The 18,240-nt window shown below is 32.0% G+C and overlaps 1 protein-coding gene and 1 long non-coding RNA gene across 6 annotated transcripts in view; one reads left to right on the plus strand and one right to left on the minus strand.

Annotated features, from left to right (window-relative positions):
* Nucleotides 1–18,240, plus strand: part of LOC106117204 (pseudouridine-metabolizing bifunctional protein C1861.05) — a 70,176-nt gene that overhangs the window by 19,566 nt on the left and 32,370 nt on the right. The gene's annotated exons all lie outside the window — the stretch shown is intronic.
* The window catches only part of LOC106117212 (uncharacterized), a 44,993-nt gene that overhangs the window by 8,532 nt on the left and 18,221 nt on the right, over nt 1–18,240 (minus strand). Inside the window, exon 2 of the long non-coding RNA XR_001227869.1 lies at nt 11,594–11,673. This is a non-coding gene — a long non-coding RNA (uncharacterized LOC106117212). The remainder of the gene's footprint in view (nt 1–11,593; nt 11,674–18,240) is intronic.

Genomic DNA, 18,240 nt, shown 5'->3' on the forward strand with positions numbered 1-18,240 from the left:
CCGAAAACACGTGTACAAGTATTTAGGTTAAAAATAGATTAGGTCCGTTTGTCCGACCTCGCGACGCAACCTTCAGCGGCCGGAAAATTGTGGGGGTCGGGTCCCCCGTACGCTTACGCCCTCATAGACATAATTTATATCGTCAGAGATAAGTCTTTCGAAAGGAGCGCAGTTTAATAAGGCCGCATGAATGAAGTGAAAGTGCTCACAATAATTTACATAGGCCTTCTTAAACACTCTTCGAATAAGCGTTTTTGAATAATGAATAATTTTACAAAGTACCAGAAACCTTCATAAATTTCAAGTGTAAATTATTCCAGTCGTTGCTTAAAATAATGAGATGTAGCGTTAATTTCCACTTGTATTTTGAAACGAAGTGGTGATTGGATTCTAAATATAATTATGAATTTTAATCAAAATTATATTCCGAAGCTTCGTTATTTATATGGTACTGCATTATGACTATTTTCTTTTTGAAAATAAATGAATTGCAGGCTTTGTATTAAAAGGGAATATTGCACTTCTTACTTAGATAAGTGATTATCCGATGAGAATTACGACTATAAATTGTCGGGCTTCTAAATTTTAAGGCTTTTAGCGCCTACAAAGTTTAATGGTCTCATTGAAAAATATATATCAACCCTCAAAATTGATTTATGAGTTTATATTTTTAACAAAAATATAATCCGATTCGCATCCCTTAAAGTTTCAAAGTTTAATTGGTATATTACGAGGACGACAGGAGTTATCTCCTATCACGACCGCTCCCACTTTAATAACTTCTGTTATAAATCCTGATTATGTAATCCCAAGTTATTACCCGATATTACGTTTCAAAGTTCAATCTTTTAACTATATAGATAGAGTTTGCTGGACTTTTGACATCATTTATTTTAAGGTCATAAAAATACCAAACGTACGTACCGGCCCAGTAAAAGAATAGGTACACTATCAGCAGTGGCCATAATCAGTCACCAAACATCAAAAAAGTCACGAGCAATTATGATGATGAAAAGAAATACGTAAAGTGATATTGACAACTAAATTTGAATATCTTACAAATATTAGAAATGCGAAGGTTTAGATGGATGGATGTTTGTTAGAAGTTATCTCTAAAACGGCTGATCTCGTTGAAATTTGGTATAGACGTAGAACATAGTCTGGAAGAGCAAATAGGCCATTAATTAAGTTTTTTTATACCGCGCACGAAATCGCGGACAGCAGCTGGTATAAATATAAATAACGCAGAATTTTTTCCACTGTTCAGAATTGTAAGTAATGTCAAAATGTTATCGTCGAAGAGTTGAACTCCAGCAGCGGGTTCGTACATGGAAATCTAAAAATAGTTTAAGCAATTACCGAACGCCTCCCAGTCTGGGAGCTTCGCCGCCTCGCCGCCTCGCTACCCCGCTACGGCGGGAGTTTGCGAGTCCTCATTAAATATGCAATCGAAAACCCGCCCCACGCTCAGGTCACTACAAAGACCTCCACACAAATGCAATAACTTTTTTTATTGTTGTGTTGTAAAACTAAACTTATGACTCAAGTTATTTCATGGTTCTTGACTGATTGTCGATTTGTAACATATGTATTACAAGATCCTTACTATAATAGCATTATGAGTTAATAAATGAAAAATCCTTCCCTGTCTCTCATCAGTTTTTAATATTTTTTAATCTATTTAGATCTATATCTTTATAATAGAAGTGTAGTCTTTACACATCAGCAATCACGACTTCGTCTACATAATTGAAACTTTTTCAGAAAACTCAAAAAAGGATAACATTTAAAAAAAAAATTTAATGCGGAAACCTTCTTTCAGACTTTCTTATTTCGTCTATTTTAAAAATGAATTTAAAAAATGAATGCGAATGCAGTGTGTTTTTAATTAATGGCATGGAAGAAAGAAATACCAAGAACTAATTTATGACATAAAGCAAATAACAAATGAATTAATTTGAAAATTCGCTCAAGAAACAAATGAATGCGGAGAATTAGATTAATGAATGCCGTATGACAGCCAGCCAGGAGTAATAAAGTCAAAGAAGAAAATACAAGAACGTTATTAATGCTATAATAGACAGTCTCAAGTCTAATTGTTAGCAATTAAATTTAAACCTAAATGCCTTTGAAAATTTTTATTCAAATTTCATGGTACCCTGGAAATTAATATCTAGAGAATCTCGTTCTTTATTAACAAAAGAAACACCTTATTTAATGTTTAATTAGCAGTTTTCTTTATCTAATCCGTGTGATTTTAATCCATTTACTTTTAACGTCGATTTCTAGTCAGTAGTAGTAAAATCAACACTTTTAACTATGTACGACGCGAGACTAAATTATGTCCTAACGGTCCCAACAAGGTCAATCAGAGAGATGTTTAATAAACTGTGCCAAATTTAAAAACAATAGAATAAGTTCACAAACATAATTTCGATCGAAAAACAAATCAGAAACTGGTAAATAATTTAATGTAGGCTGTGCATCGCAATTGAGCAGGAATGTTTTACATTCTGTGTATTGAATTCAAGTCAAGTGTTTACGCGTCGGTAATGAAACAGTTTCGCGAGCCGTTGCGGCCTCAAAGCCGGCAACAGGTATTTTAATGAAGCCAGAGTGTCATCAGAGAGTATTACAGTCATTATCATTTAAGAGCCCGCACTGAAACGTCCGTAAAAGGGCTACGTTTTAAAAGTGTATAAGTGAATAAGTGTACAAGTGTACGGTTGCATTTATTATTTTCTCTTCTGTTGTTTTATTATCCTGCGCGTTTTCACTTGATTATGGTAAATAATTGGTTATATAATTATATTTGTGACAATGTAAAAATAAATGTTACCTTTCTAAGAAACGGTTTTGGTCAGTTATTACATCTCCAAAAAATCATTGAATGTAATTATAAACATTCTTGTGGATTTCGTAAAAATTTCAAGTAACTAATTAAAAAAGTTTAAAACAGTTGGAGATAAAATTTTACATTTTCAGAAGTACCTAATCTTCAGCAGCATTTTTATATTTTTTTATATCTCGTTGGGTAAAGTCTGTGCACAAGTACCTACTTCACTACTTGTAAGTGGTAGTTGACAATGTAAAGAAAGCTCTTTGTATAATTCTAAATATGTTATTGCGAGTAAAATAATAATTCGACATAGATTTGAAAGAGGAGCAAGTGGCCGCAGTCCGCCGAGTAAGCTTAGAGCGACCTAAGCCGAGAGCCTCTCTCACAGAAACAAATTAAATTTAGCCCCGGAGCCAGCCTTGTTGACTTACATATTTTCTTTTTAGTCATTAAAATTTTCTTCATTAGTAATGTCAAACGCTACAGTGTTTGACTACTTAATAAAGAAGAACAAGCAATTTAAAAAAAAAATTAAATTGAAATTGCGACCATTATTTATATAGGTTTTTATAGGCGTAGGTAACTTTATTTTTTCGAAACCTTTTTAACGCGCTTTCCTTTTTTACCTTTGACATATTTTTCATATTTACAAAACGATACTGATCAAACAAGACCATAAACTAAAAAAAAAAAGTAATACTGTTCATCAAGATATAATAAAAAAAAATCTGTACCAATATTTAAACCCGTCGACATTTACAGGGTGTATTTTTTCTTAAATGCGTCGCTGTCGGCCTTGTTGTCTGTACTGAGCTCACAAACGAATTGCGCGCGGTAATGAGCGATTACGTCACGCCACGTAAGTCAAGTAGCCCTCTGCTCCGGTCACGTGCAAAGCGTACCTTTTAAATCATTAAAATTGTTAAAGTTATGTAAATTTTCCCATGGAAACGTAACAATTTCGAGGCAATCAATACGATGCACACAATCCTTAAACAAAAACGTTTGAAAATGAAGTAAAAGCCGTTTATTCTTCGTTCACATCTAAGAGAAAGCTTGTTGCGCCATGGCGATATAATATTAATCCTCATATTCGATTGTATGTTTTTCTAATTGACTGTTAAAATGTATGATTTCGAAATGGTATTGTGCAAAGCGTACCTTAATCATTAAAATTGTTAAAGTTATGTAAATTTTCCCATGGAAACGTAACAATTTCGAGGCAATCAATACGATGCACACAATCCTTAAACAAAAACGTTTGAAAATGAAGTAAAAGCCGTTTATTCTTCGTTCACATCTAAGAGAAAGCTTGTTGCGCCATGGCGATATAATATTTTATCCTCATATTCGATTGTATGTTTTTCTAATTGACTTTTAAAATGTATGATTTCGAAATGGTATTGTGTATTATTGAAAGAAATTTTAATTAAAAAATGTGAACCGTATCGTTACTCATCACATAAGAAGTTGTAATGAACGGTTTTTTTTATATTGATCAACAATATTCTAGGGAAAAGCTTTACGTAAGCTCGCCGCCATACTTCAGCGTAAGTAATCGTAAATTATAGTAACGAGGTTGTTTACCATCCGTTATACGAAACAGACACCGCTTTAATATTAAATGAGAATTTACATCGTTGCCCTATTTCTCACAATTCCTGTGCCCCATAATCTAAAGATGGAATACACCGCCTTAATATAATAATTTTTCATCATTCTGATTCATACCTATCTTAATTCTCCCAACCATGTACAGTCACATTCATTCGTGGTGTTTAAGTTTTGGAAAAATACATTTTATGACGAACTTACACACTTCCAAAATAAGGATTTGAAGCGCCAATAGCCTAATAGATAAGGGTACGGATTTCCGACCAGGTGGTCGTAGGTTCGAATTCCGCTATACGCCTATTGTTATAAACCATGTTCTAGCACAAGCATAGAGCTTAGTTGGAATGGTACAAGAAATATTAGTAAATAATTAAAAATCTGCTAATATAAAAAAGGATAGATCGATTTTCCAATATGTATATATTTACCTGTGTTTATATACATCGTTAAATATCAACAAGCGTGCTTATATACTTCGTAATTTTATCAGTAATACAACATAAGAGTACGTAAACACACGGCCGAGGTAACCCTCCGAAAGAGCACACAAATTAAAAGATAATGTAAGCTCTATCTAACATTACATTTACGTTAATTTGTAATTTAATCCTTGGCATGTTTACACTCCGATTCGAGTAGTAATTATCTCATTAAATCCTCGTACATGGTTGCCGTAATTAATTTCTATATGATCATTGCGTTACGCTTGTTGGCTATATAGATTATTATCGATATTTTGTTGGTATTTTTCCGCTTTACTAATTAGTTTGTATGTCTGGTCAGTTTTGATGAGATCTAGTCGGGATCCAAATCACAACTGTTTCATTGTCTTACACTGAGTATCCTTCCTCCACTCAAATATCTTTAAGTTTATAAAGCAACTAGCTGTCGCCCGTCTGACCAAATATAAAAGCCTATATGTTCTCCCAAATTATGTTCTATATAGGTATAGGTGCTAAATTTCATCTAGATCCGTTGAGACATTTCGAAGATACCTTTTAACAAACATCAATCCATCTGTCTAAACTTACGTATTTATAACATTAGCAAGATTCATTGTGACAAAAGTGTGGCGTGGGTTGAGTAGGTAATTAATAGAGTCACGTTACACCTGGGAATAGATCACGTGTTCTTTACTTAATCTATTTATAACTTTGTTATACTAAATCGGATATAATACGATTATCTGTACATGATGGCCGTTGAGAGCCAGCGGCCGAGTAATCCTCATACAATAAATATATTCAGTGGGCGTAGACTTATTGAAACTACTACGTAAACGTCAAATGTATGAATAGAATAATATATAACTGAATGTAATTTGTATTTAATTTGTACGTTCTTGAATTTTACGAATTCTTCGAGATTTTTTTTTATTTTACCTCAATAAGAAATAAAGGTTTAACTTAAAGTACAATCATTACCATCAGTCCATTACAACCTACTACTACGCGTTAGCCTTCCTTAATGACCTTATCGTGAAAAATAGAATACAAATAAACATCATAACTAGCCACTTACAAGCAGTGAAAAAGACATTTTTATTTATATATCGAAAACTTTTATCATGACTATATTTACGATAATCATGCACATAATATATCAATAGTTACCAGTAAAAAATCTATAAAAATTGTTACTCGGCTGGAGAAAAAGTAGTCCAATTTCATTCGTGTCGGAAAGAAAAACTTTTTAAACGGTACCAACATTTTTATTTAGTGCAGCTTTTAAATCTGAATATAGCTTATGTAACATTGTAAAAGTTCCAAGGGCTTTTTTAAACGACATGAATATTTTTGGTTTTTTGTGTAAATTTGTAAACTACGTGATGAAATGGAAAAATATTTAATTTACTTTTTTCTACCCTAACAATAAATCTTATTCAAGGTTTCACTAGTTTTTTTTACTGCCAAAAACTAGAAAACTATGGCTATAATACTTTAAAGGAATTTCTAAAACCAAAGCACAAGAATGCTTGCATACCGCCGTATAAAATCATTAGTGAGGTTATTAACCCCGCTTAGCATATTTACGTTGGTTCATAGGCGAACTAACGTGCCGTGGAAATGCCGGAAGCACGATAGTGGAGTGACGTGCAAACTGAGTCGTGCCGGAAAAACTGGCGCTAGCGTCGCTGCAGTGCTTTGTGCAGTTCGCGTGCAGCTGATACTGGCCATAGACACGCCATGATTCCCAACACCACAATCGCCAACACTAGACATGCCACGAACCTAGCTACCGCAATCGCCAAGCTAGCATTCAACACGCGATTGAACATTTCGATTAAAACAACTTGTAAAACCAATATTGAACACTATTTCATGTAATACTTTTTTAAATGTGTCGAAATTGCTTTCTGATTGGTTAACAATAATGCTGTTTACAAAACGTCTGTGTTTGCCGAGTATGTGTTTGGACACGAATAACGTATTTGAACTAGTTAATCTGTTGTTTGAACAAGTAACCCGTTAATTGTTTTCGGACAGTGTAATTGCGAAAGCTAAATAAGTAATATATTATCTGACATATTTGTCATAGTTATTATTTGTCATAGTCATAGTTGTATTAAAAATTCATGCAACTTTATTAAGTTAAGGCAACAAATAAATCTTTTTTTTTTAAGTAGACTAGACGTATTTTGTCGTTCTAAAGCACTATTTTTCTGTTATTTAAATAAATCATACTAACATCTCGCGTGATTTTAAGCGTTTTAGGTTGTTCAATGAGTGTTTGTATTGCATTTTACCAACAACGAATAGATATTCGAAGTTTATGATAATAAGATAATAGCAAACACGCAAAGCCACTGGATTTATGTTTAATATTATTGTTCGGAAAAATTTAAAACTTTAAAACAAAGAGATATTGTTTATAAACCCATCGAACGCTGGCTGTTAAAATTTGGACGCAAACCAATTACAATTAAAACTGAAAGACTTTTTTATACGATAAATTACGGTTAATATAAGACCCGTAAAATAACGCATATTTCATATTTAATTTACTAACATTTCCGTAACGGAATAGCAATCGAAGTCGTTACGCTTAACAGCGTTTATAAATTTCGCGCCAATGCGCCATTACGACGGCCATCTTGAAAAACAAATAATCAGTGACGTTAAGTTCCCTGCCGTCGTCGAGGCAGTCTTTTAAAGTTTATTTTAAAACAAATTATGGAGGACTTCTCTTGAAAGTTCGTTTAGTAATGACGTGACAGAGTATGTTTTCTGCAATAAATTAAAATATCGGAAGGCATTCACACATTCTTTCAATATGAATAAACTATTCTAAGCATAGCTAAGATTAGTAAAAATTTAAATATAAGTAAAATAAATTATTAATGAACAAAGTAACAACCTACGCAAGTGGATGCTTTTTATAGATTTGCGGACGGACGTCATGTGGAATGGAAATTGATTTTTCGCTCGAATGTTGTATTAATGTTCATTTCTATGTTATTCAATGGGTATTTTGATACCTCATTGGATAAATACATAAAATATTAAAAAACCTTTATTGATATTTGGAAATTCAGCTAGTTCCGCGTCCACATTAAAAATGAAAAATTGAATCGCCTCTGTTTGCTGTTGCCGCGCAAACCACTTCGCCGATTAACTTTTATTGCTGCTATCAACGTGAAATATTCCATTTAACGTATTTTAAGGGTGACGACCGTACAAGTGAGGCGGAAATCAACAACACGATATACCACAGATTTATGTGTTTTCAGTTATAAAAAAATTAAGTATATCGATGAAATTTCTAACAGTAAATATTTCAGAGACATATTTATCAGAAGTATAACGTAATTTTATAATATTATTATATTTATTCTATTATTATATCTAGTTATTAATTTATTAGGTTATCGTGTTCTTAAAATAATTAAAATGCAAGCTATTTCTTAAGAACGAAAATAATGAATTTATTTGACATAACATCATATGGATAATGGATAAAATAAATCAACAGCACAAACCGATTTCAATTCGCATAAAAGCTTTAATATAAATGTCTTCTGGAAATAGCGTGGAAAGAACCACAAGCTGCATTTGAAAGACGCATTTCTATAGACTACTAATTTTCTGTTTGTATTGACAAAGGCAATGCAATAAATGGGACATCTTTATCAATAAATACAAAGAATTATAGAAAAGAACAGAAAAGATAGAAGCAGCTTTTCTGAGATTTTCTGGTTACTTAATTCTCTTTACGTTAGACCATAAAATACTACACTTAGTAGTCACAATGCAGAATGTTTAAGGAAATTCTATATCATTTATCCGACATCATTTTAAGAGAAGGGCAGTGCTCCTGCAAGTTCGACCTAGAGCTGATTTGGTGTCTAAACTAGCTTTTGTTCTAACTTGGTATGTCACCATGTACATAGTTTTTACAATTTTTTCATACCATTTTATAGCTTTAAAGGCCTACGCAAAATGAAATTGATCGATAATTGGCAGGACCGAGCACGGTTCTTTCAGGTCACCACCTACGCATTGGCAAACATCCAGAATACCAACACTAGAACAGTTACTAATGTAACATACAACATGTAGAAGAATTGTAATAGGTTTTTAATAAATGATCCGCGATGTTCCTTTGATTCTACCCATAATCATTGTTTAACCTTTACTAATATCGTGAGTATTTGCTACCGAAACACCGACACAAAATATTTTATAATCCCTTGCTTTTGCTTTAAAAGACTATAACAAAAACTACAAAAAATTGCATATATAATAATTTATTTATTCCACCGGGCTTTAACTCTTAGTCGTTTTTAAAAAAAAATGAAATGAAAAAAACATTGAAACTGAATTGAAATATTAATACTCGAATGAAAAGAACTTAATCCAATTTGCTTACGGCTTGGACATAACCGTAGTCGTCCGTCAGCAATTTATAGATGACGAGTGAAAGCCCTCGTTTAAACCGGACTAGCCTATTAAAAATACAAACGCTGTCAATTTGTTTGATCTGAATTCGCACAAGTCCATATAACACCATTAATTTGCTTGTTGGACAAGTAATAAAATAACACGAATAGATAAACACAATGTTGATAAGATACATCGTATTGAATAGATAAAATTTATTAAACAATCTATTGCCTGTACCAAATTGTAAACCTTTCGAAATCCCTAATTAAAACTATAGGGTTCCAATTTTATTTAACCATCAAATAAAATAAAAATTATTACAAATTTGGCTTTATGCCCGTACATTATAAAGAACGTAAGAATTTTCAGTTCTGACTACATGTCATTAGAGCTTAGAGACGACGGATGAAGGTAAGTGCGCTCAGACGGTCGAGGCCAGGATGAAAGCAATCTCCCGATAGCGGCGGCTCGTGCCTTATCGACATCGTAACCTGAGCCCCGCTACCACACCGCCACACTGCCGGGATAAACGGCTCTTTGTCATTCTAATAACAACGCCTTTGCTACACCTTAATGATTTTTTTGTTGAAAAGACTAAAAAATTATACAAACACTTCGAACTGCTGCCAAGACAAGTATTGTTATGATATAAATTTATGTTGAGGTAGATTTTTTATAATAAGTTTGAAGATATAAGCTTACCAAGGTGAGACGTATTTTTTGGTGTATCACATTTAACTCGGATTTTGTAAACAATTTCCACAACAAGCGTTACGTACATAGTAAATCCGTTTAGTATAATACGTAATACGGGGATCGAAAGGGTGAGTGTTGTTGGGATTGTTTTTATACAAGGAATCGATTTTTAAACAGCAGATGAGTATTTCGTAAAGTTTTCGATTATCACGTTTTCGTTTATAGCAATGTTCTGTTCGTAATTCTAATGCGTGTTCTTATGTTTTAAAAGAAACAAAAGGTCATCTTACAAATATTACTTTTCTCTACTACTATTTTAAATAGGAAATATTTAATTGCTTATATTATAATAAATACGATCCGAAACGACCGCACCGATTTAAAAAATTCTTTCACTGTTGGGAAGCTACACTATCCTCGGATGACAGAGGCTATATTTATTAATAGTTTTTTTTTACGACGAAATCCTGGGCAACCGCTAGTAATTAATAAAGTTGCTTTACCTAAAGCCGTTCATAACCGTACATAAGATTTGTTTTTCCACACCTCAATAGCAAGTCGTTAACCCAGAAACCCAAAGCACGGGAGCGGTATTACGAGGGCGCGAGTCGTAACGAATAAACTTATGACAGAACACAACCATTGTTATAAATCGGGGGAAGCCAACATTTGGTGCCCACAAAGTGTACATAATTTTCAACACAACTTTTAGTTCTGTGCGTTTCTGTGTTATTTAATCTTTGCAATGTAAGATTTCGAGGAAAGATACGATTGTTTACGTAAATAGATATTTATATGACCGATAACAGAACAATTTCATATCCTATTATGACCACGATCTTCCAAATACAAATAATTTATTTTATTCTAGATGTCGCCCGAGACTCCGTTCGCGAGGAATTATAAAAGAAAAACGTAATGAGTGCCTGTATACTCTGCGAGGCTATGTTCTATATCCTTGCCAAATTTCAGCAGGATCCGTTGAGCCGTTTCAGAGAGACCTTCAAACATTCATCCATCCATTTAAATTCGCATTTATAATATTACCAATATTTAATTTATTTAACACTATTGGCGGCATAAATAAAATAGAATACAATTGCTTAATTACGTTAACATTTAACTAATCGAATCTACTAAACTAATCAGTGGATAAATTAATTAGGAAAGTTAATATCACAGCTAACATCTAATTGTAATTAGAAATACAACAGTAAATAGGTCACCCAGGAACTAATTATGTCACACAATATTGTAATCAAATATGACAAACTTTGCCGCAAATGTTCTTTTCTTTCGCTTATCACTTAGTATCAATAAAGTAAGGGTGAATTGAAAAATAAGTTAAAGAGGAAAAATTAAAACCTAAAGATAATGTTTGAATTTTATAGGATTATTTTATTAATAAGATAAAAAAACGCCATCTAAGAATAAAAAAATGCCAAATGATTTAAAAGAAACTGGCCACAAATATTCTCTTTTTTTTTCCTATACATTTGAATTAATAAACGGAACGGTAGTGGAGATAAATAGAACTTTATTTTAACTTAGGAAAAAGTACCTCTTAGTTGTGTCAGCGAGTTCTTTTGAAGTCTTAATATGTTCATTGTCGGCAACAAGTTCGATGAGGACAGCTTTTATCTGAAAGGAAATGAAATAGTTAGACAGAGATGTTATAAAATGGATAATTCTCGGTTTGATATGAGAAATTAATGACTAATATTTTTCCTTTAAACTCAGAGTGTCGAGATTTTAAAAAAGACTAACTAAGAAAAAAAAGAAAAAGAATGATTATATATTTTTAGATACTAGTTTTTACAACCTACTCGTATACCACATATGCATTTGACAATGAAAATTTCTTCCTAAATAAATTCGTGTTACATTTCGTTATCCAAAATTTACCTATCTAAATCGCTCGGTATTCCTTTGGGTGTTTTTAGTAAACATATTATACCTATAAATGTTATACATTATCACAGCTTATTCTGGTCCCAAAAGTATATGAAAAGTGAGTATTTAACCTTAAAATATGTTTTATCCCTTTCGTTTACATAATATAATTTTTCAATAAACATTTGGGAGCATGTTCCTAAAATAATATTGTCCTCGAGTAATTTACTTTAAATTTAACGAAAATATATAATTTCAGACTTTTTAATATATTTTTACGCAGGATTAACCAAAAAAATATTATGAGTCTACTCGCTTTTGCACGTGACTTCGTCCAGGCAGAAGATCCTATGTTACTTAGTGATAATGAAGCTTGCTAATGGCAAAAGAATTTTAGACATTTGTCCTGTAGCTTTTCAGTTTATTCCGTACATACAAAAATTCAATACTTACCACTTTATAAGTGTAGATATGCAATGTGCAAAGAATTTCTTTTTTTTTAGCAAAATTTATACAGAGTTCATTGCTGTTTGCTAGTACTTGGTTAGAAAAAAAAAAACAAAAAAAAGGGATGAAGCGTAGAGAGGTAACGCATGTTTATTTTATATTAAAAACAATTATTATAAAATGCTTACATCAAAGCGGGCACTCATGAACACACAAACTCGTGAATAGGTCTTGATTATATTTGACCCAAATTTATTATGAATAGCGGAGTATATTTTAGATGTGTCATAGAAATCAGTCATGGTAAACACATGCACAAGTACCATAATAATATTATGAATGCAAACATGGGATGAAAGTTTACTTGTCAACTTATCGTTATACATGAAATTATAATAACCAATGGAAGTTTATTTACATAGTCTAAGTTTATTTATATCACATATTAACAGAACTAATTCATTATTATACGTTAAAATGGTAACAGACAACAAACCGTGAGTTTCTGAGGCCAAAATTCCCGTTCCAAATATATTGTTATCTCTGTTTTGTTCGAAGATATTGATAGGGATGACGATATGTTTTATATTGCAAGATTATACGTCTAAAAACATTCGCATCATCTCTTTTTATTAACAAGGATTGTGATAAACAAAAGTTAGTAGACAAAAATTACAATAAGGATAATAATATGAAATATGACATTACAAAGGCGATTGTATTAAACTGCAGGAAGTTGGGTACGCCTCTTCCGGGGCTCAATTCATGCAAAATAATAGAGTATTCGGACGTGAAATATGGACAACAATGGGTTACGTTTCCGTAAAAGAATGAATTGTTCCAACTTTTTATTATGTTCCGAATACAGACCGAGTAGGCCTTACAAACGAATCTCTTCTGTTACATGTTAAAATATCTAACGTCATACGAGTTAAAAGTAGCATCACATGAAGGGTCTTACTAAAAAAATTAGACATTTTATTCAATTACATTTTAGTTGAACATACGTCAACCTTTTCATACCGTGACTATGGTGCGGATATATGAAAAAACATGCGTAAGCTTGCGAAATTAGTTCTTGACCAATAAATAATGATATTAAACCGAAAACAGTGTGGTGATACATATTTATGGTTAAACATACAACCACTTTGACGTTAATATCCTTCACCGGCGTTCAAAGTGTTAAAACACGTGTTTAAGTGTATTTTTTTGTGGTAATACGGATAGTGTTCAATATATCACAATATGACTTGAAGCAAAAAAGACAAAATAATTATGTTGCTAAAAAATCACGATCTAGGAGATATATTTTATTTCAATTCAAGTTAAAGTCGGTGGTAAGAAAAACCTAACTCTAGTCTTTTGGTATTCTTGTATGTAGAGAAATATCTTTTTCGATATTAAGCATTTTCTCTTACATGCGGGTTTAGTATTGCCCGCAGCTTGCCGCAAGACAATACTCATTGAATATCGATACAAAAAATGGTAAAAACATTCCTTATCCTTTCTGTCTGGTAGGCACATACATCGCCGAATCTATATCATTTTAAGACGTGACATTGTCTCGTTATTTTTGGGTACAAAAAAACGTTTACATAGCATTTATTTTTATGTATTACACATAAATAATAGTGTAAAGTCTACAAAGCACTAAATTTATAAAATAAACCTATGTTTATTTTAGGTTTTTCATAGTTAAAATGAAAGAAGCTTCAATTTCAAAGCCCCATTCAACAATCTAGAGGACATTTCACTTGAAACACTACCAACAAAAGCAAACCTCTGTTAGAGACTACACAAAGGATTAAAAGTGAAAAATAAAATAACAACAGCCACTCCACAGTTTTGCGTAGCCTAACAAACTTTTTCCCACTATTTTTAAATATTTCTCAGTTAAGGTACAAAATTCATAAAACTCATATATAGATAATATAACTATAGATGTTTATGCCAGCTCGTTCATTAAGCCATAAGGAAAGGTACTATGGGATTGGCATTGCCGATAAAAACAAAAAAAAAAATATTAAAAAAGTAAAAAATGTTTATGAACCTTTAAATCTAACTCTGATATTTTAATCGCAATTGTTACTAGAAAAGAAATAATACGTTATTATTTACACAACAATACCCTTAATTCGTGGTCGTTTTTGTCATTGTTACGTTATTTGGTGGAGCGAAAGTAACTCAAGCATAAAGTGGGGACAGCTGACTATTATTTAGACCGACAATGAGAAATACGGGGTTCACTTTCCGTAGATTGTCCACTTAATGTGCCTAATATTAACTTCAAGAGAATAATAAGCTTGGTTTTTGTTACAATACGAAATATTTCTTGATTGCAGCGATTAAAAAAAGTTAAGTACATACATTTATGCATATAATATATGAAGAATTTTAGCAACATTACATCGCTTCTATGATGAACATTCTGAAGTATTGATTTAATTTCATCGTATTATTGAGGACGCAACTTGTCAGACAGGGTTTCAGATTTAAACTTGAGCTGCAAATATCTTACTAAGATAAGTTAGTTAAACAACTTTAGCGATTCCGGCTATCGTCAACAAACGAGTAATATAACTTGCAAACTCGCGTAAACATTCTCTCATCCCTTCCTTCAAAATTTCACAGCAACATTACATGTAATAAAGATTCTTCTTAAATATATCTGCATAAAAAGAAATTCCGCTACTCTTAAAATACATAATGATTTATGAATCTGTGTAGCATCATTTGTACAACTAGAAATATTTAAATGAAGTGACAAGATTAAATTTAAAGTTTATTTTGCTATTTTCTATACCAGGCCTCAGTTCCATGTAAACTAATTAAGTGTATCCGTGATCGATATCATTTCGTTTAACCTAACTTTTTCACTTAACGACTTAACGACTTTCATTTCTACTACATTTAAAATTCTGAGGCTAATTATTGCTCATTAAAAAGACTACTACTAAATATTTAGTTATTTACTATGTTTTATTTCGACCGATATTTTTGGTGTTAATAATAGGATTTACGTAACAGATATATTGTTGGCTTATTTTACACCTTTCTCTGTTCAATCTTCTAACAATTTAAATATTTCTTGCTTGAAACACTACTGCGCAAAATACGTAAAATTTCATATGAATTAAACATTTTGGATTTTCATTTCTTTCGCATTCCATTGCGTTTCACAAAAAAGCTTTATGGTTTCGTTTAACATGTTTAGTAAATTGGAGCAAAATTTTTATTATGTTATTTTGTAGTATATTTAAGTATTATTTTAGTAAACCAATAAAATATCGCTCATGTTAATTTTATTACATATTTCTTTACTACTTTGACCCGTTAATTTCAGGAAAGGACTACTATACTAAAATTGAGGAAAGGTTTGATTGTTTGTTTGCTTCAAACAACTGAACCGATTTTAAATATTCTTTAACTGTTGGGAAGCTACTCTATCTCCGGGTGCCTTAATTAATGACAAGATTTTTTTTTAATTCCGCGCGAACGAAGTCGTTAGGAACTGCTAGTACAAATTAATCAGAGTATCCGATAACTAATAAAAAAGTCAGTCAATCAATCAAAAGTTCATAAGCAACTCTACATCAGAATTTACTAGTACGTTAAGAGTAATGACGTATAATACAGACATGAAATTAATCAAAAGTCGGTCGACTCATTACTCGAGTCGTTAATTAGCGAGTAATTAATTGAACTACGACAGCTTCCAATATTAACAAAAATGTATTAATAACTTGATATATAAAATAAAAATTACTCAGTAAAGCACAACAAATCACAAAATTATGGTCACAAGACAGATAAAAATTGCCGGGAAAAAGTACCTGAAAAGCTTCTGGTACTTGTTAATTGTAACGGTTAAAAAATCTAAATATTTCTGCAAAATTATTCATCCATTTACAGCTAAGCTTCAAAGTAACAAGCTATAACGAAACTTAACTCAAAAATATATCAAATTACGAGATCGATGTCGAGTATACTGCTGCTAACAAAGTGGCTGCCATTTTTAAATGTCACTGCCTGAATTTATTGGTAAGAAAAAAAAAGTAAAGGAGCACCGCGACCTGTAATTTATCATGTACTCGTAACTATGTCTTCGTAACTCGAAGGAACATCTAAGTGAGGGCACTTCGCCTTTACAAATTGCCGCTCCAAAAACTATTTGACATGATCAGTGTCAACGTATAGGTTAAGCGAATCTATACTTTATACACATTTAAAAAATGAAGTTATTGTTGTAATATCAAAAAAATGTATATCGTACATAGGTTTTAAAATTGTCTGTCTGTCTGTCCGCAAGGCGACATTTCTTCGGGATCATTTAGAACGACCGGATCGATTTTGATGGGACTTTGACGGGAAGGTAGCTGAAGCAAGCGGGTATTTTTTTTCCGATGACGTTAAGATTATACTTTTTGTATTTATTGTTGAAACGGTAAGCCAAGGACCTTCAAAAACCTTATTCGTATCTTTCATTCTGATATTACATCATCATAAGGACAACAAACACAAAGAAAGTACAAACTAATCTTTAATAGGCTTCGGTCGGTATATTTTCGGTCATAAATCGAAAGATCCAAACAAAGTTTATATTTAGAACCTTTACGATGTTAGAAATAGCGTGCGGGAAACTATTTGTGGAAAATAGATACGACTCAAAGCACTTACAATCACGTTTCTTTCAATTTTAACATTTAAACTCCATATTTTACAGAAACACTATTTTGTAAAATAAACATCACGATTTTAATCAGTAATATTAATTGTCAGTCAGTTTATCATTCAATCAGTCATTCTGTCAGCCAGTCATTTAGTCATGCAATCAGACAAATAGTACGCTAGCTAGTTTACCTCCGGTTTCTATCTTAAGGCTAATTATAAAACAGTCCCACCAGAGTCGTAAGTCTCAATGATATTCCCCAAGTACTAAAATAGGCACCAGACTCCCGTCAGTTGTCAAGACTGGGCCTAAACCGCTCATTAGGCAGCGGCCGACCGGCCAATTTCCCTTTACGCGCCATTTTTATATCTTTACTGACACTGATTTTTATCCCACTGATTTACGACGAGATTTTGTCTAAAATAAAACATAATATAAACCATTTGCCTTAACGAAATTGTTTTTGTCCATTAATTTAGTAATTTTAAGAAGAACGAGAAGAAGCACTATAAATAAGAAATTAGCTTTAACGATATTTCAACTTAATAATATAGACATAGCAATTATGTAAAAACAAAAAGAAATATAACCCTTACATTGGAAAAAGTAATAAGAAAACAAAGGAATTGATAAGTAAAGTAAATAAAAATTGTCAAACTGGCTGATCGAACAAAAAATATATAAAAAGTAACGGTAAATAGATCCTTCAAAAGACTGCAACTTAAGAAAGATAAAACACTGAACTAAAATATATAAGGTAAAAGTTTTAATAGGTTCTTCAGATAGAGACGCTTCTGTTAAAGCTTTTTTGTTTGAAGGTAGTTTTGAGAAGTGCATCACTGAAGTTCATTCCCAACAAAATAATATATTTAAAAGAACTTATTATGTAGAGTATATATTGCCATTTTACGAATAAACGTTCGTAAAAAGTATCAATAGACCAGATTTTACTAGTTTTTCTTAATCTATTATAGTAAAAAAAGAGTCTATAATAACTTGTACTGCATACCACACGTGCAATTATCATACGAGTATGGATTTTAATAAAGCAATCTTAAAACACATTTTCGACAATTGTAAAAAGAAACAGACATATGTGCTTACCACATTCAGTTTTATCCCGTAGTAACTTAAAACCACAAAAGCTTAAAAAAATATCAGTGAATTACACTCGTTCCAACATAAACATTTACAGC

This window comes from Papilio xuthus, unplaced genomic scaffold, assembly GCF_000836235.2.
Source record: "Papilio xuthus unplaced genomic scaffold, Pxut_1.1 DF827680.1, whole genome shotgun sequence".
In the NCBI taxonomy this organism is placed as follows: Eukaryota; Metazoa; Arthropoda; class Insecta; order Lepidoptera; family Papilionidae; genus Papilio; species Papilio xuthus.